The sequence below is a fragment of the Salminus brasiliensis genome, chromosome 5 (genome assembly GCF_030463535.1).
Source record: "Salminus brasiliensis chromosome 5, fSalBra1.hap2, whole genome shotgun sequence".
NCBI classification, from domain to species: domain Eukaryota; kingdom Metazoa; phylum Chordata; class Actinopteri; order Characiformes; family Bryconidae; genus Salminus; species Salminus brasiliensis.
The window spans coordinates 24136249-24151028 of record NC_132882.1 but is presented as its reverse complement, the minus strand read 5'-3'; positions in this window follow the sequence as shown (position 1 = coordinate 24151028).

Here is a 14780-nt window from a genome sequence, read left to right as displayed (position 1 = left end):
TATTTTGCTGTAACGTCTCTCGCTTGGTGGCCTGGCAAAATCCCACATACACGGTCTATAAATGGTTTAACATCCAGTGTTTTATTTCCTTCTGTGGAACCCAAGTTCAGAGATCACATTGCACCACTTGTGCCAAGTGTTTGGCCTCGGGGCTTTGCTCACACTGGACCATTCACACCGAGGGTAGCCTTGCAACACAGCAACCTACTCTGGACTGTACTGTGTAAGAACACAAGCGATGCAATGTGACACTCTGGTGGTTGAGGCTGATGAAGAGGAGTAATTCACTCAGTGGCCGCTTTATTAAAAACCTTGTAGCTCCACCTTGCTGGTGTTCAGTTGGCCCATTCCATATTACTGGTGTATTGTTTGCCCATCTATTGATGCACACTGTCTGAAAAGTATCCACTTCCCCTTCATCAATTCATATCCCTGCTATTGGGTGGATATGCTGTGGGTGGTGGACCATTATCAACCTACCAATGATGATCATGTGTATAAAACCCCAATAACACTGCAATACCTGAAAATCACATACCAGCACCACATACATTACCATGCCAACATCAGTATTGGTGGTCCACCACCCAAATAATATCTAGTCAACCACAGTCCTGTGGGCAGAAACTGGCCAATGATGCAAGGTGTACTGAATGCCTGACAATATGCAGAAAAAGTTAAAATTTTATTAATAAAAAAATGGGAAAAACATGCAAACATTCAATTTCTACACATTTTAACAATTCCATCATATATGAAATGACAGGAGAAAGGCCATTCCATTGGAAGGAGAGAGAAAATGAGAGAGTAAGCGAGTGAGAGATTTCTGCCAGTCCCTTCTGATCCACATGGAGCTGTGCTCTCTGGCAGAACGAGAAGCTGGGGATGGAGGGGCTTCAGATCAGCTGAACCAGGGCACTGGGCAGTGATGGCTGCCGCTCTACCTGGCACGGTGGAATTCATTAGGAGAGCATTTGGCCCCATTCAGTGCATTGTGGTGCCCACAGCGATTGGCCTCGTAACGCGGAAGCTTTTAGCAGCTTCCTGGGAGACCTATTAGAGACAGCGTGTGATTAGGCCGGTGCTCGACTCACTCCAGGACACCAGTTACCATGGCAGTTTAAAATCAGAAGGATTTCAGTTAGTTTTTTATGCTTCTTTCTATAACAGACACTGTCCCAAAGCAGCGTTCCAGAAATCCTGGAGTTCAAACTTCTAATAATTAAGCTGGGAGAGAAAAAAACTCTTTAAGAACATGAGGAAGAATTCTCATCTGGGCCACACCAGAAAGTGAAGTTATGATGTAAGTAGCACTACTTACAGAGGAACTGGGATCATCCAGAAGACATTGGAAATGCCATCAGCTAATTACCTAGATACACAAATTCAGCTTTAAATTAATACGTTAACCAATTATCAATACTGTCTAATTTTAGAATTTTCCAATAGTTAATGCATTTATTCAGATTCAGATTTCTGCATATTTAATATTTAGTGTTTCCAAGAGGTGATCAATTTTATTTTAAACTGTGAAAAGAAGACAGGTCTTGTTAATTCTCTTGTTGAAAGAAAACCATATCCGTTATAAGAAAAAGCCTTAATTTTTTTCTCTTCAAATCTTAGAGCACAATTTCAATGCACTTGCTGATACTTTGTATATTGGAAAATAATAAAATATATGGAGTGTGTCATAACCTTTGCACACACCAATATGTGTTCTCAATATGTTGGATATATTAAACAAATAGTAAATATACATTAACATGTGCATAATTGGCCTCTCTGTAGAGGACATGTAACTTATTTTCACTTTAAAAACAACAACAATTGGGGGAGACTGACCCACCACCCAAATACTACCTGCTCTGAGGTGGTCCTGTGGGGTCCTGGCTATTGAAGAACAAGGTAAAAGGAGGCTTACAGAGCATGCAGAGAAACAGATGGACTACAGTCTGTAATTATAGAATCTACAAAGTGCTCCTATATGGTAAGTAAGTGGAGCCAAGTTCAATCCAGACATAATGGGCCGGATATAATGGATATAATCGGATAGAATAGAGTTCAAACCAGGGGTTGTCATATAATTCTGACAACTCTAACTGTCTCTCTCTCTCTCGCTCTCTCTCTCTCGCTCTCTCTTTCTCTTTCCATACATATATTATTTTAGTTATAATAGTTTTACTATTTTAATCATTTTTACCATAGATGTTTGAATATACCCAGAACAGGAATGCAAACATCTGCGGTAAAATAAACGAATATTAAAATAATAATAATAATAATAATAATACATTTAAAAAAAAAGTTTTAATAATGAAAGGCTAAAACAATATGCTACAAATGTCTAAATACTCCCACTTTCAATGTATATCTTTCCCTTGGCTGTTACATATAACATGCAGTCATTCTGGAGGATTTTAATAAATGATAAACATCATGCTCTCTGTCCTCTCAGCAGAATCTTCCATGTTCCACTTAATCTGTCTCTATAAAGCTTTCTTTTTGCCCTACTGGGTGACTAGCACGTCTGCTGTGAGGTTTTTATTAAAGTTTATTGGCCATGTAAATACACCTCTGCCGAGCAGAGCAGCAGACTTCCTCCTTCACGTCAGGCTGAATTTGAATGCCGGCTCAATCCTGCCGCCTCCAGCTGAGTTTACAGGTAGCGTGAGTCTTCTTCAATTACACCTAATCATCCTCTCTCGGTCAATAATGGTGCTAAAGGCTGCCGTCAAATCTGTGGGGGTGGGATTCTGGATCCGGCATGCCTGAGCTGGCTTCCCCACGTACACTCAAACCGAAGCAATTTAGTGGTTGCCTACGGGGCCGTTCAAGCAGTGTCTGGGCCGCTGGGACGACTAGGAGATGTGAGTTAATCAGAGACATCTGTGCACAAGTATAGGGCCTTCTTCCTCAGACGCAAGCCGAGGAGAGTCTTAGGCGGAGGTTGGGTTTGAAGTGCAAGGCATTATCACTTTCCTATAATAACAAAAGCGCCAGAGTGCAGGGAGGCCTTGAATAAACAAGCCACATCCACCTAATCTGAGTGATCCTCTCTGGCCCGACGTTGCCGGGGCGCGCACAAGATTCAAATCCAGTCGGGGCGAAAGGAAAAAGCCTTGCAGCTGACCAATCAACTCGACACCTTGCCAAAACAGACAAGGGCAAAGGAAATTAAAAGGGTTGGGATGGACTCTGTGTGTGTGTGTGTGTGTGAGTGAGTGTGTGTGTAGGCCTATGTAAGTACAATGTCTATAGCTGGTTTGTGAATCATAACCACTACTGTTTGCTCCAGAAACCAAACACTGGCCACAAGATTACAGAAGAGCGCTTGGAACACTCCATATATGAATCAATGTGGAGGTTACATCAGCTCTCAGTTATCTCCAACATGATCATTTCGTAATGTTTTCAGACAGCCTTTTCAGGGCTAATTAGAACGACAGCCTAACCAGAGCTGAGGGAAAAAAACGAACATGCAGGAACAGCGCCTGCACAAGCTTACCTGGAAAGCTGAGGGAGAACAAATGAAGTGTGTGACTCACACAGGGTCAGGGGTTTGATAATGGATTACCGATGATCCCACTTACAGAAACGACTAGGATGAGCAAACAGCACATCTCACTTCAGCTGTTTGAGTTTTCAACAATACCTTTTCAATCAATATGTACAGTAACACAGCGGTTAATCTCAGTGTTGACATACAGTCCCCATTCACTTTATTAGAAAGCCCAAACTTGGCCTTCCACTCACTGACCACTTTGCGAGCTCCACTTACCTCATAGGTCCGCTATGCAGTTGCCATCTTCTGTCAGCCACCCTCTATCCGTTCATAATCAATTTGTTTCTGTTCATTGTTGATGACATCTTATTTGGGCAGTGGACTGTTCTAACATTTAGCGGTGGTAGCCAGCGTTGCCTGGTGTCTAGTTTTGTACTAGATTGGGCCGCTTTTGAGCTCCACTGTCCAATTTCTGGTGGGTACAGTCGTCTGGATGTTAAAATGTCTGGTCAAGTCTAACTCTAAATGCATTGCTTTTGCTGAAGTAAATAACACGCTTTCCTGGGGCCTGTCATTGCACTTGTCTTTCTCACAAACACAGCTTTCTCATTCACAGATGTGTTATGCGGCTGCGGCTTAAACCAGATGTGCTGTACTAAATAACATGCTCAATGAGTACACCATTAATGGAGCCCTTACTCTTTTGAATATACTGTTTATTATGATAGTATAGGGATCGAGACACAGGTTATATAAAGGCAAAAAGCTAGGCTATGTTGTGGCAGAGTTTTTCTCAATTACAGCTACTGACAAAAGGCCAGTGTGTTTATTTTTTTGCCTGCAGAAGATACAGTGAATAAACAATGGGTTCCTTTCTCATAAGACATAATGGAAGAATTTGGTTTATTTGGAATAAACCAAAGACAGTTATCTGTTTAAAAACACAAAACCACACCAGAAAATGAAAGACTGGGGAAAAGACGGGTGTAGAACACTTTTTCCAAAAGAACCCCCCAGGCCTGTCCAGTTTTGTCATGGCTAAAATATGTGTGTAGGCTGTTTGGTTGAGAGTGGGTCCACCACCTAGAATTATCCAGCCAAGAACAGCTCTGTGCTCAGGAAGTGATCACTGATAAAGACTTACAGGCTAACACAAACTGCACATCAACAGATGGGCTACAATCTCTAACTCTACACCAGCAAGGTGGAACTTTGAGTGTGTGAGGTGGGTGAGTGTACACTGTTAAAAGTGCAGTTCCTTGTACTGTGAAGGAACCTCTTAAGGTGCTTTGAGCAACCTTTAAGAAAAGGTTTCTAGAAAAAAATGGTTTATTGAAGGTTCCTCAAAGCACCTTAAGAGGTTCCTCAAGGAACTTATACGTTTAACAGTGTACTGCTATGCTACTATCAAATTGTTAAATGCTGCATTAAAAAAAAGGCCAGCAGTGTTAATCAGCAAAGAAAGCAAGTGATGTTCAGTTAGCATACCACAAACTAGCCTCCAGTACTGAGTGAAGTATTTCCTTATGGTGGCTCAAAGGAATTTGTTACACTCTCTCATTAATGACAGCAAGCATTACCAGACCTGCACTACTTGCAGATATGAAGATTGTAATTGTGTTCCCGTTGCTTGATTCAATCAGTGAGTCATACTACAGGAATAATATGTCTTCATTCCCACGAGCTGCCAATGCTGGCAAAGTTACCGAAGAGATACGTCTCCGACTTTGAATGACCATTATCTGTTTCGACTGCTTCGAGGGGGCCTCGCGATAACACTTTTAGAGCAGGGCGGCAAAGGTTAAAAGGGAAGATAGCTCTTGTCATCGTTCATCTCGCAAGCAGGAGCAAGGCTCTACGAGAATGGCGCAGTATCTTTAAATAGTCGAGTGATGGAAGCGCAGGGAAGATAGAGACCTAAAGAGGTTCAAGTCACAGTTCAACAAGCGCCGGTGCTGTCAGACTGCACCGCCATCACTATCGGCATCAAAGCTGGCCTGCTTCTTCCAGCCATCGCTGTTTCCTTCCTTTGAAGGCTCGCTGTAATTATTTTCCGCACGGTGCGCCTTGGGTGATGTTCACTGCTAAAACCGCTACGCCGTTGTTTGTTAAACAGTGTTGAGGGAAGTGATTCGCAAGATAGGAAGATGCAGACAATTCTTATCAAGAGTGCAAACAGGAGCTATTGTTGTTGGAGCTGCTTTTGCTTAAAGCCAGTGTTTCAGGAAGGCCCCAGTAGAGACTCCCAGCATAAACAAGAAGAAAACTGTGTGTTTCATTACAGATACACTTTTACTTGCAAAACTCAAACCCTGATAACTCTCATATGGGTACCATTATGCAAGATTGTGCAAGTGCAAAACTTGTAATGACATCTGCCAGATGAGGCCTCTTCATCATGAGGTAAAATCATGAAATATGTGTTATACTGATCTACGACACTCTGGAACCATATTTCATCATTCGAGTTACACTACCAAGTCCTAGGGGTTGCTTAGGTTTATAACTGTTGGGCTTTTGAGGAGTTAAATCACGCTTTGGTGTCGATCTACGTCATTTAAACAGATCTAATAAGGCTGTGTAAAGACAGAAAGAAGGAAAAGCAGAGCAGAATCCTTCCCTGCAATATGAAACAGTACATGCTGGGTTCAAAGCAAAGTAGCCAGCCTCCTTCCCTCATGAGTGGATGAGCTGGCTAAATGAGTCTATGTACTCCATTCAAAAAAGAGAGAGAGAGAGAGAGAGAGAGAGAGAAACTCCTCTGACTCCCAGATAATGTGCTGCTGTTTTTCTTAAGCAGCTCAGCGACACAGGCTCTGGGAAAGGCAGTAATTATCCGGCTGATTACTATCTGCCGGCCCTGAGGCCAGACTGCGAGGAGTGCCCTGCCTAAATGACACTTTAATAAGAGTTTACAGGTTCACCATGAGCAGACAACTCCAGTAGCACCCGGCCCACCTCACTCGCTTTCATCACTGCCGCCAAAGGATCTTTACCCCGACCCCACTCCGTCTTCCCCTGCCCACCCAAATTTTCACCACTAATCACACCCTTGCTAAGTACACGCCAAGGTGCAAAAGGCAGGTGCGGCAACCACCGTTATCCTGCAGTTTAGTGAGAGGGAAAACAGGGGAAAAGAATAGTTTGCATTAAATGTGTTTGCGTCAGGCAGGAGCTGGCTGTCTGTTTCACCGGGAAGTGCACATATCAAATTAGATTCAAGCTAATATAATGCTAATTGCACCAGTATTGCTGTTGCTTATGTTGTTGTTGTCATGTGGCAGTAAATATTGCTGCACAACATGTTGAGCTGTGTCGGAAACGCCTCACTCTGACTCCTTTATTTAAAGACATGATGAAAATGGAAGAATGAGAATCAGCCCATTAGCTAATAGGTATTATTAGCTATTCCTCTTGTCCTACTTGAGGGGAAGATTATTCTGTGAACAGAGTGCAAGTGAAAAGGCAGACAGGCAGCATTCCTGTCGGGTGAGAGCAGAGGCGAGGTGTTCGCACACATGAACCGCCACAAAGCCCTGCGCTCATATTCAGCCTATTTATCAAGCCTAGGTCTTCAAAAGCTCCTTCGCCTCCCACGCCTGTACATGTTTTACATATTTGTTGTGGTCTGCCTAACAACCAGTTGTTAGCATTGCAATGTAAATCAGTGTCTTTTCAAAAGGATGATAAATTAACCGCTGACTGCTACTATCTCCCAGCTTTCACTTTCAGAGGGTTTTAAGCCAAAGCAACAAGACCTGTTCATCTATTATATATATATATATATATATATATATATATATATATATATATGCATAAAATAATTGATAGCATTGATTATCAACAGGCAAAAGTCTTTTCTGACTGTGGTGATTATTTGAGAAAATTAATTTTAAGAGTTTTTTTTTGTATATATATATTTTTAATCTGATATATGACCATATATGCACCTATATCACAAAGATTTGGGTGAATATCTCAAAATATATGTACATATATTGTATAGATGTATGAAAGTACATTATATATGTTCTATTATTGTATTATAATTATTATATGTTTTCTGTAAATATGTATTTTTTATATTTATTATTTATTATTTAATTCTATTATATTATATATTTTGGATAAAAAAATACATATATGCAGTAAACATAAAATAAATGAAAATTATAGAACATATATGTACATATATAATACTTATAAACACTGTCCTGCAGTTCTGCTGTTTTCTACTATTTGAATCTTGCAGCCGTTTTTTGCATTGTCTCAAAATGTTGGATGGACCAATCGAGGTTATCCAAAATTACTCTGGATAAATGTTTTTACACTGACTTTCATTGAAAAGTTGGATACAAAGTTTGTGTGCAATTATAGCAATTTTCATCATGTGTTTATATGGGTTGATATATGGCTGAAATATATGTACCATATTTTAAAAAATAGGCAATTTCACACAAATCTGCATATATGTGACATAAATTTAAACAATGTGATGAACATGTTGAATATAAGGTAATTCTAATATATGTAATATTATAGATTTTTAATTTATCTAATATATAGATATGTTATATAGACTTCCTGGAGGTAATAAAAGTTAATGAAATCAAAGCTAATCGAATTGAAATGTACAATACGAGTAAAAGTGGTGGGATGGGTGTGTTTTTAAGACTATGACAGTTGCCTAAATAGTAGTACAAAGTAAAAAAAAGATATTCACCTTCTTGTGTGGAATATGCAATAGCCTTTCAACAATGATCATAAACTCTGGAGAAAATGTAAAGTAGCACAAAGTATTAGTATTTATTATTATTATTATTATTATTATTATTATTGTTGTTGTTGTTGTTGTTTATTTTTTTATTCAGAACAAGAATATTTATCATCCTAGTTTATTAAAATAAATGTAGAACATCTAGGGTTAAAATATTTTTACAGAAATGATCAATACATTTGTTAAATATTTCATATTTCAATATTTTTAAATAATTAGAATCACCCATTTTAGAGAAGTTTTATTATCCCCTTAATGCAGCAAGTTACACCACACACTAAGGTGTATTACTCCACTACGAATGCTGGGAAGCTTCTCCTTCCCAGAGTTGTTCAACACACTCAATATATTTATTTGTGGTGAACTCTCCTCGATGTGTTCATGAAGGTTAAGATAGTGACTAGTTGAAAGATCAATAAGAAATTACAGACAGGACTTGAAACAGGATATGAGACTTTTAGAGGACAGCGGCTTGATTCCAGGGTCATTTTGGCCATATTTGATGAATAGCTGTGGTTAGACACGGGTCACGGCCCCACAAATAAGCCTAAGTGATCATTATCATGTAGCATTTTAGTTAGCATTAACACTCGGGCAAAGGTTTAAAAAGTGTTGTATTTTCTAATCTAGAAAGCATTTTGGCCGTGCCCAAATAGTGCCAGAGATAATCTGCAGCATATTACCATGATCTTGTAAAGCTGTAATTTCCAAAAGCCTGCTTCCTCTCTTCTGCCTTCCAAACATACAACATAGACGAATCACGGCTTTTGCTTTGAACAATAGTCAAAGACAGAGGGACTGCATGTGTCATTAGTTCATTTTATTTCCAAGAGCATGAAACAATTAGCCCTTTCGCGCATGCTAACTAGGCCTTGTGCAGCTCAGGACTTAAAAGAGAGCTGTGGGGTCAGGAGTTAAACCGGGTGAAGGGGAGGGGTGTGTCTTCTTTGTTGGTGTGTTGAGATCTACCCGCTGTACCCCTCCTCAGCCTTCAGCACCTCCACTACAGGGTGGGCCGCGAGCGATGCCTAAGCCTACGTATTCGTGGCCACATCTGGGACAGTTTAATGACTTAATTCTAGTTAATTACTCGGCCCAGTGCAGCTGACCAAACTCCGTCACACACGCTTCTCGCATGGCAGAGCATTGAGTGGCTTCAGGAGAAGGCCTGGAGGGAGAGAGACGGATGCTGGAAAAGAGGTCTGCATTATGGGCATGGATAGGACCCACACAGAGAGAGGGATTTAACAGATCTGTTCATCGAGGACAGTTCAATACTAGAGGGTCTGCATTAAGGGATTTGATATAAGGTAACATGACCAAATATTTTAGAACTAAAGGTTACGTTTAAGGTAGTCCTAAGGTAAAGGACAAACTTACACTTGGTCATTTTTAATTGCATAAGTATTTATTTAAATTGCAGAGTTCATTTAATGATTGCATACATGCATTGTATTTAATGCATTTAGAATCTCACACAAATTACGTTTCACACTTAACATAGAAGCCATTTCACATTACATAAAGAGGCCAATCTTTTTATATATAATTAAATAATTAGAGTTATATTTGAATTACAGTCTTTGTTGAAGGCATCTATCTTACATGCACAGCCTGTTTAATGTCTTTTTACAAATATTCTATGATGTTTAGCTCAAGCAACTTTGAGGACCAGAAAGATCAGGTAGTTCGTGGTGGCATTAAGGGTACTTGTATTTTTTGTGGAATCCATTCTTTGTTCCAGCCATGCAATACTGTCAGTACGGCGTGATAGATCCACCCTTACGCTTTACAGATGGTTAAGTGTTGTTTTAATGAAATAAATCTTGTGTTTTGTGAAGATTATGTTTGTGCAACCTAGGTCTCAGCTAAACTTTCATACTGGTTCTTGGCAGTCCTGGGGGGTTGGATTTGCCTGTCTTGCCAGCATAGGGAATTCCAAATTATCTTTGGGAGTTTTCTTGGTCCTGATAGTTCCCTGGAATGGAGTAAAGAAATAACTTAAGTTTGGGAGAAGGACCACACCCAAACTCCTCCTCTCCATTATAACATGTCCTATAAAAATGTTCCTATTTCCACACCTTCTTGTGTTTCTTGAGTTTCACAGCTGAGTTTTCTCAGCTTCTCCTTGCCTTAGCTCAGAGTAAGCATGATCCACACTCCTTCCACATTGTGGACACTTTATACTGAAAATGCTTGACTGTCATCTTAAAGCCCTCCCATGTCATGTGGGCATTGATTTCATTTTCACATATATATACAAAATTTATAATTTTTCCAAGGGAACTCAAATTCTTGCTTAAGGCTGTATAAAAGTGTAGGCTTGAGTCTCGCCTCTTTTCCTGCCGTATGAGCTCACTCAAGACGATTTACTGCCTCAGAGCTTTGGGAAATAAGGCTAAAACACACACACAAAAGGGAAAAAAAGAAGTTTTGGGGGATGTCCTGCTGGTCCCCAATTTGTCTAAGTGCTGCCCTGACCAATAATTTATCAACCCTGCTGGTTCATGGCCATCGATTCTGCTGCGCTCTAGGTCTCCAGATAGCCAGGGTGGGGGCAACTTCCTCCTGGTACTCTGGGGTCAGGTGGGACATTAGAGACGGCACCCTGGGGTCACGAGTGTGGACATGGGGTTTGCAGGCTCCTCTGTTTTTGTCTGATCTGTCCACATGCTGCCAATTAGGCCTACTGCATCTGAGCAGTGTTGACATTGTTCCTGGGTGTGGAAACTGGGTGATTATGATAGTCGTAAAACAACATGGCTCAGTCAGTGGGAAGGTGCTAACTGGTGTAGTGTTAAAGTGATAGTTTTTAAGAAAAAATCTAATGTACACTCTCCCCCTTGCTCCAAAATGTAATCAATTAGCCGAGACATTGTAGCTATTAATAATAATAACCCACCATTGCTTATGTGAGTTCTGACACTATGACGTACATACGTCTATACAAATGAACAAAAGTTGACTGCTATTTTTAGCTATGCAACAGGCTTTTGTCCATCTTGTAGAGTTTATACAATTTATACAAAGCAGTTTGAGACTACCTAAGAGCTTGCTGTAGTCTGAAGCAAGTGTGTGATGATTTAGGCATGCATTCATTGGAAGTTATCTTCCATCATTGCAACTAGAAGCAAACCTTGAGCACCAAGCATATATTGGGTAGGACTTTTACATGTACATTTAAGGTCAGGGGTAAAATCAGGCTTTTTATTTCACCCAATCATAGAAAAGAGCCCCTGTAGTTTGGGAAGATGTAGCCTGGAGAAAAGAGTGAGGGTGAGGTGGAAAGGAGAACAGAAAGAAAACAAACTAGAAAAAAGGACAACAAGGGGAAGAAATTAATGACCCTTCACATATTGTCTCTGTTTCTTTTGTGGAGGCCATCAAAAGGAAAGCCGAGCAAGGCCCGCAGAGGTGGGTGGTGGTGGGAGTCGGGGGGGGTAGAAACACCATTAATATCAAGGCTGTAAATTCCACAAAACATTAACTTCATTACATGGCAATTACTAGCCATAAGCGGCAGGATGGAAGACCCCACTTTCTCATCCCTCTGTCTGTGTTAGGGCCGGCCCTCAGCAGCTTCTCCTCCTTCTCCTATCTCTATCTGTCCCCCTCTCTCTCTCTCCCTCTCACTCTTTCTTCCAGTCTTCTAAAGGGGCCCAAAGGTCAAACCATTACATCGTCTGAATGAAATCCTCCTGACTTCCTGTGATCTATGGCCAGCCTGGTCCATGAAGACGCCACCATTGTTCAGGTATGTAATAATTAATACAGCTTTGGGAGATCTCGCAAAAGGCTGGCTGGGGGGGTGGGGGTGGTTTAGGGGTGGAGGACCACTGTTGAATTCCACACCCACTGAGTTTGACCCCAACTGCCCTGGAAAAATGGTAAGGCAACTCTGCTTCTTTCACGCCTCATACTGAACCACAGATATGATATATAAAGCGCTACGTTCCCTTTTTTTATTATTTGTGCGAACCAGGATCAAAGCAAGCTTATCTCTACCTTTAAGTCAACTGGTTACGCCCTGAGATGTAGCAGTAACACTTATGACCAACATCTACACACAAGGTCTTTATTATACTCCCGATTAAATATGCACTTCCAAGAGGGAAAAAAAGGGCGTCTCTCTGTGCTACACCAGTGACACACACATACACACACGCACACACAGTGAGCATTCACGGCTAAACCCCATCATACTTATCTCTTGATTACATATTATGAGGCAGCCATTCTTTCTGCGTGTGTGTAATTATCGGCAGCGAAATGAAAGCGTTCGTGTGTGATCTTTAAACAGGTGGGACTGCCGGAGTGTTTGTAGAGTGTTTGAGGCCCATTATTAAGTCATGAATGCAATATAATAACAGTGATACATTTTGACTCACACAGCCCTGAGCGATAAGGGCAGGCGGAGACATGGCAGAGCAGTGAACACTTTGAAGTGCGCCTCAGGCAATGCAAGAGATTCAACACGAAAAAATGAAGCACTTCTCTCTCCCTCTCTCTCTCTCTCTCTCTCTCTCTCTCTCTCTCTCTCTCTCTTTCTCTTATTCTCTCTCTCTCTTTCTCTCTCTCTCTAATGGCTAACTAATACCAGTCAAGCAATCAAGCAAAAGAGAATGTGTGAAGGCAAAGTGGTGTGGTTCTTCTTATTTGGAAAAAGTCTTGTGGTAAAACTGCATTAATACGGCACACTAACATTTGCTCATTTTTTTTGTTTTTCAAAGCTAAAGCAGTATTACTAGCAGCTTATTTTAGTCTTTAATATAAAGTTTCTTATAAGGTGTTTAATCCGGTGAGATATATGGAGTAACATAGCTTTCAAATGATCCTATTCTAATGGCAGTGTTTACAACCTTCTATTAACAAAGAACTGCTCCACCAGTTTGTACAGAAGTCCTTGTAGTTACTGGGTAATACACCTTAGGAGTGTTAAGGGTTTAAGTGCGTTCGTCCACTGTTAGAGATAAGAGCATGCGTTACAGTGTTAGAGGCCGCTAAGCAAGTCTGTATAAACAACTAGATGTGGTCTGAGGGAAGTTTGTGATGGTTTATGTCCCGTCCACACATTTTCAGATATTTTTAGGAAACCATAGATGTTTCGCTTTCCCGCTCCAGCAGTGTTTCTGGAAGTCGCTCCGTCCACACAAAAATGCAAAAATTACATGTATCTAAAATACATGTGTGATCATTACGGTGCAGCAGGGGTTGTAATACTTCACAAAGTTTGATCTCAGATTTCTCAAAGAAGCATTGCACCATCCAAAAAAGATTTAAATACAGCGTAAACATGAAGCACATTTGCTGATAACAAAACTTTTCGCACTGTGTTCAAATAGCAAGTTTTACATAATTTCATTTTACACACAGGGTGTGTCAAAACCCTGTTATACCAGGAAAAAAAGCTAAAAATCTGGAAAAATTTAGCACAGGGTTTTCTTTACACTGCTGTTGGCATACTCCTGATAAGGCAGTATATGCTCTGCCCAAGTGTAACAAAAGAGTAAACCCACTCATTAGTCACCACTAATCATGCACAAGTTAACATTGTGATTTCAAAGCATTGAGCTTTTCAAAAAGCTGCATTTTGCCCATCCACACATACAACACTGAAAACTAGAAACTCCACTCTGGAAAGCAGTTTTAAAAACTTCAGTTTTGAGTTTTGAAATGCTGTTTTTTTGGACAGAAGGTCAAAATGTAGAGAAAAGGCTGTGTTTATATGGGGCTTTAGGTGTGTAGTATGCATCGGTTAGGGTATAAGTTTCATAGCTCCAGAGCAAAATGAAAGAGAGCAAGCACTGGACACTGTTGGTTGTTTGATCTGGAATAAGGAGAACATTGTGTACGGGTTCTAGATGTTTCTCCAAACATGTGTACTTTTACTAATGTACCATTCTTTACTTTTATACTTTTCTAGTGTCACTACAATTGCAGTACTTTACCTCACACTCATAACTACAGAGCATCTATGTTAATTTCATATTCGCTACTGCATCATTTATCTACTTTACGATTAATAACTAAGTTTTAGGGGTTAAGAAGAAAGCAGTGATTTACGAGCAAGCTTACTATTTTCTTGAGGCTTTCTCTTCTTTTCAGGATGTTGGCATTGTGGTGCCTGGTGGCCGGCAGTGTTGAGGGAGCGCACTGTGCTTGGAACAATGTGAAGAGTTAAACATCAAACACGGCCGCCTTCTTCTCTCAAAGGCCCTTGCAGGCTGAACTGCCTGCGAAACACGAGGCAGCACAGCGTCCATTGTAGAAGCAATGAAGAAGGCAAACCTACAACTTCCTGCACCGGCTGCTGGGTTGGCAGAACTCGCGAGAAATGCTTTCTGAATGGGTTTCATGCGGTGCTGTCTCTGTTCGGAGACCGGATGAGATAATTAGAGGGCTCTGACTGAGCAAACACACCTCCAGAACAGCCCTCATTAAAATCCCTTTATTATAGTGTCAGAATGTAAGAATAAGTCTAAACTTTGGCGGTCAGCAATG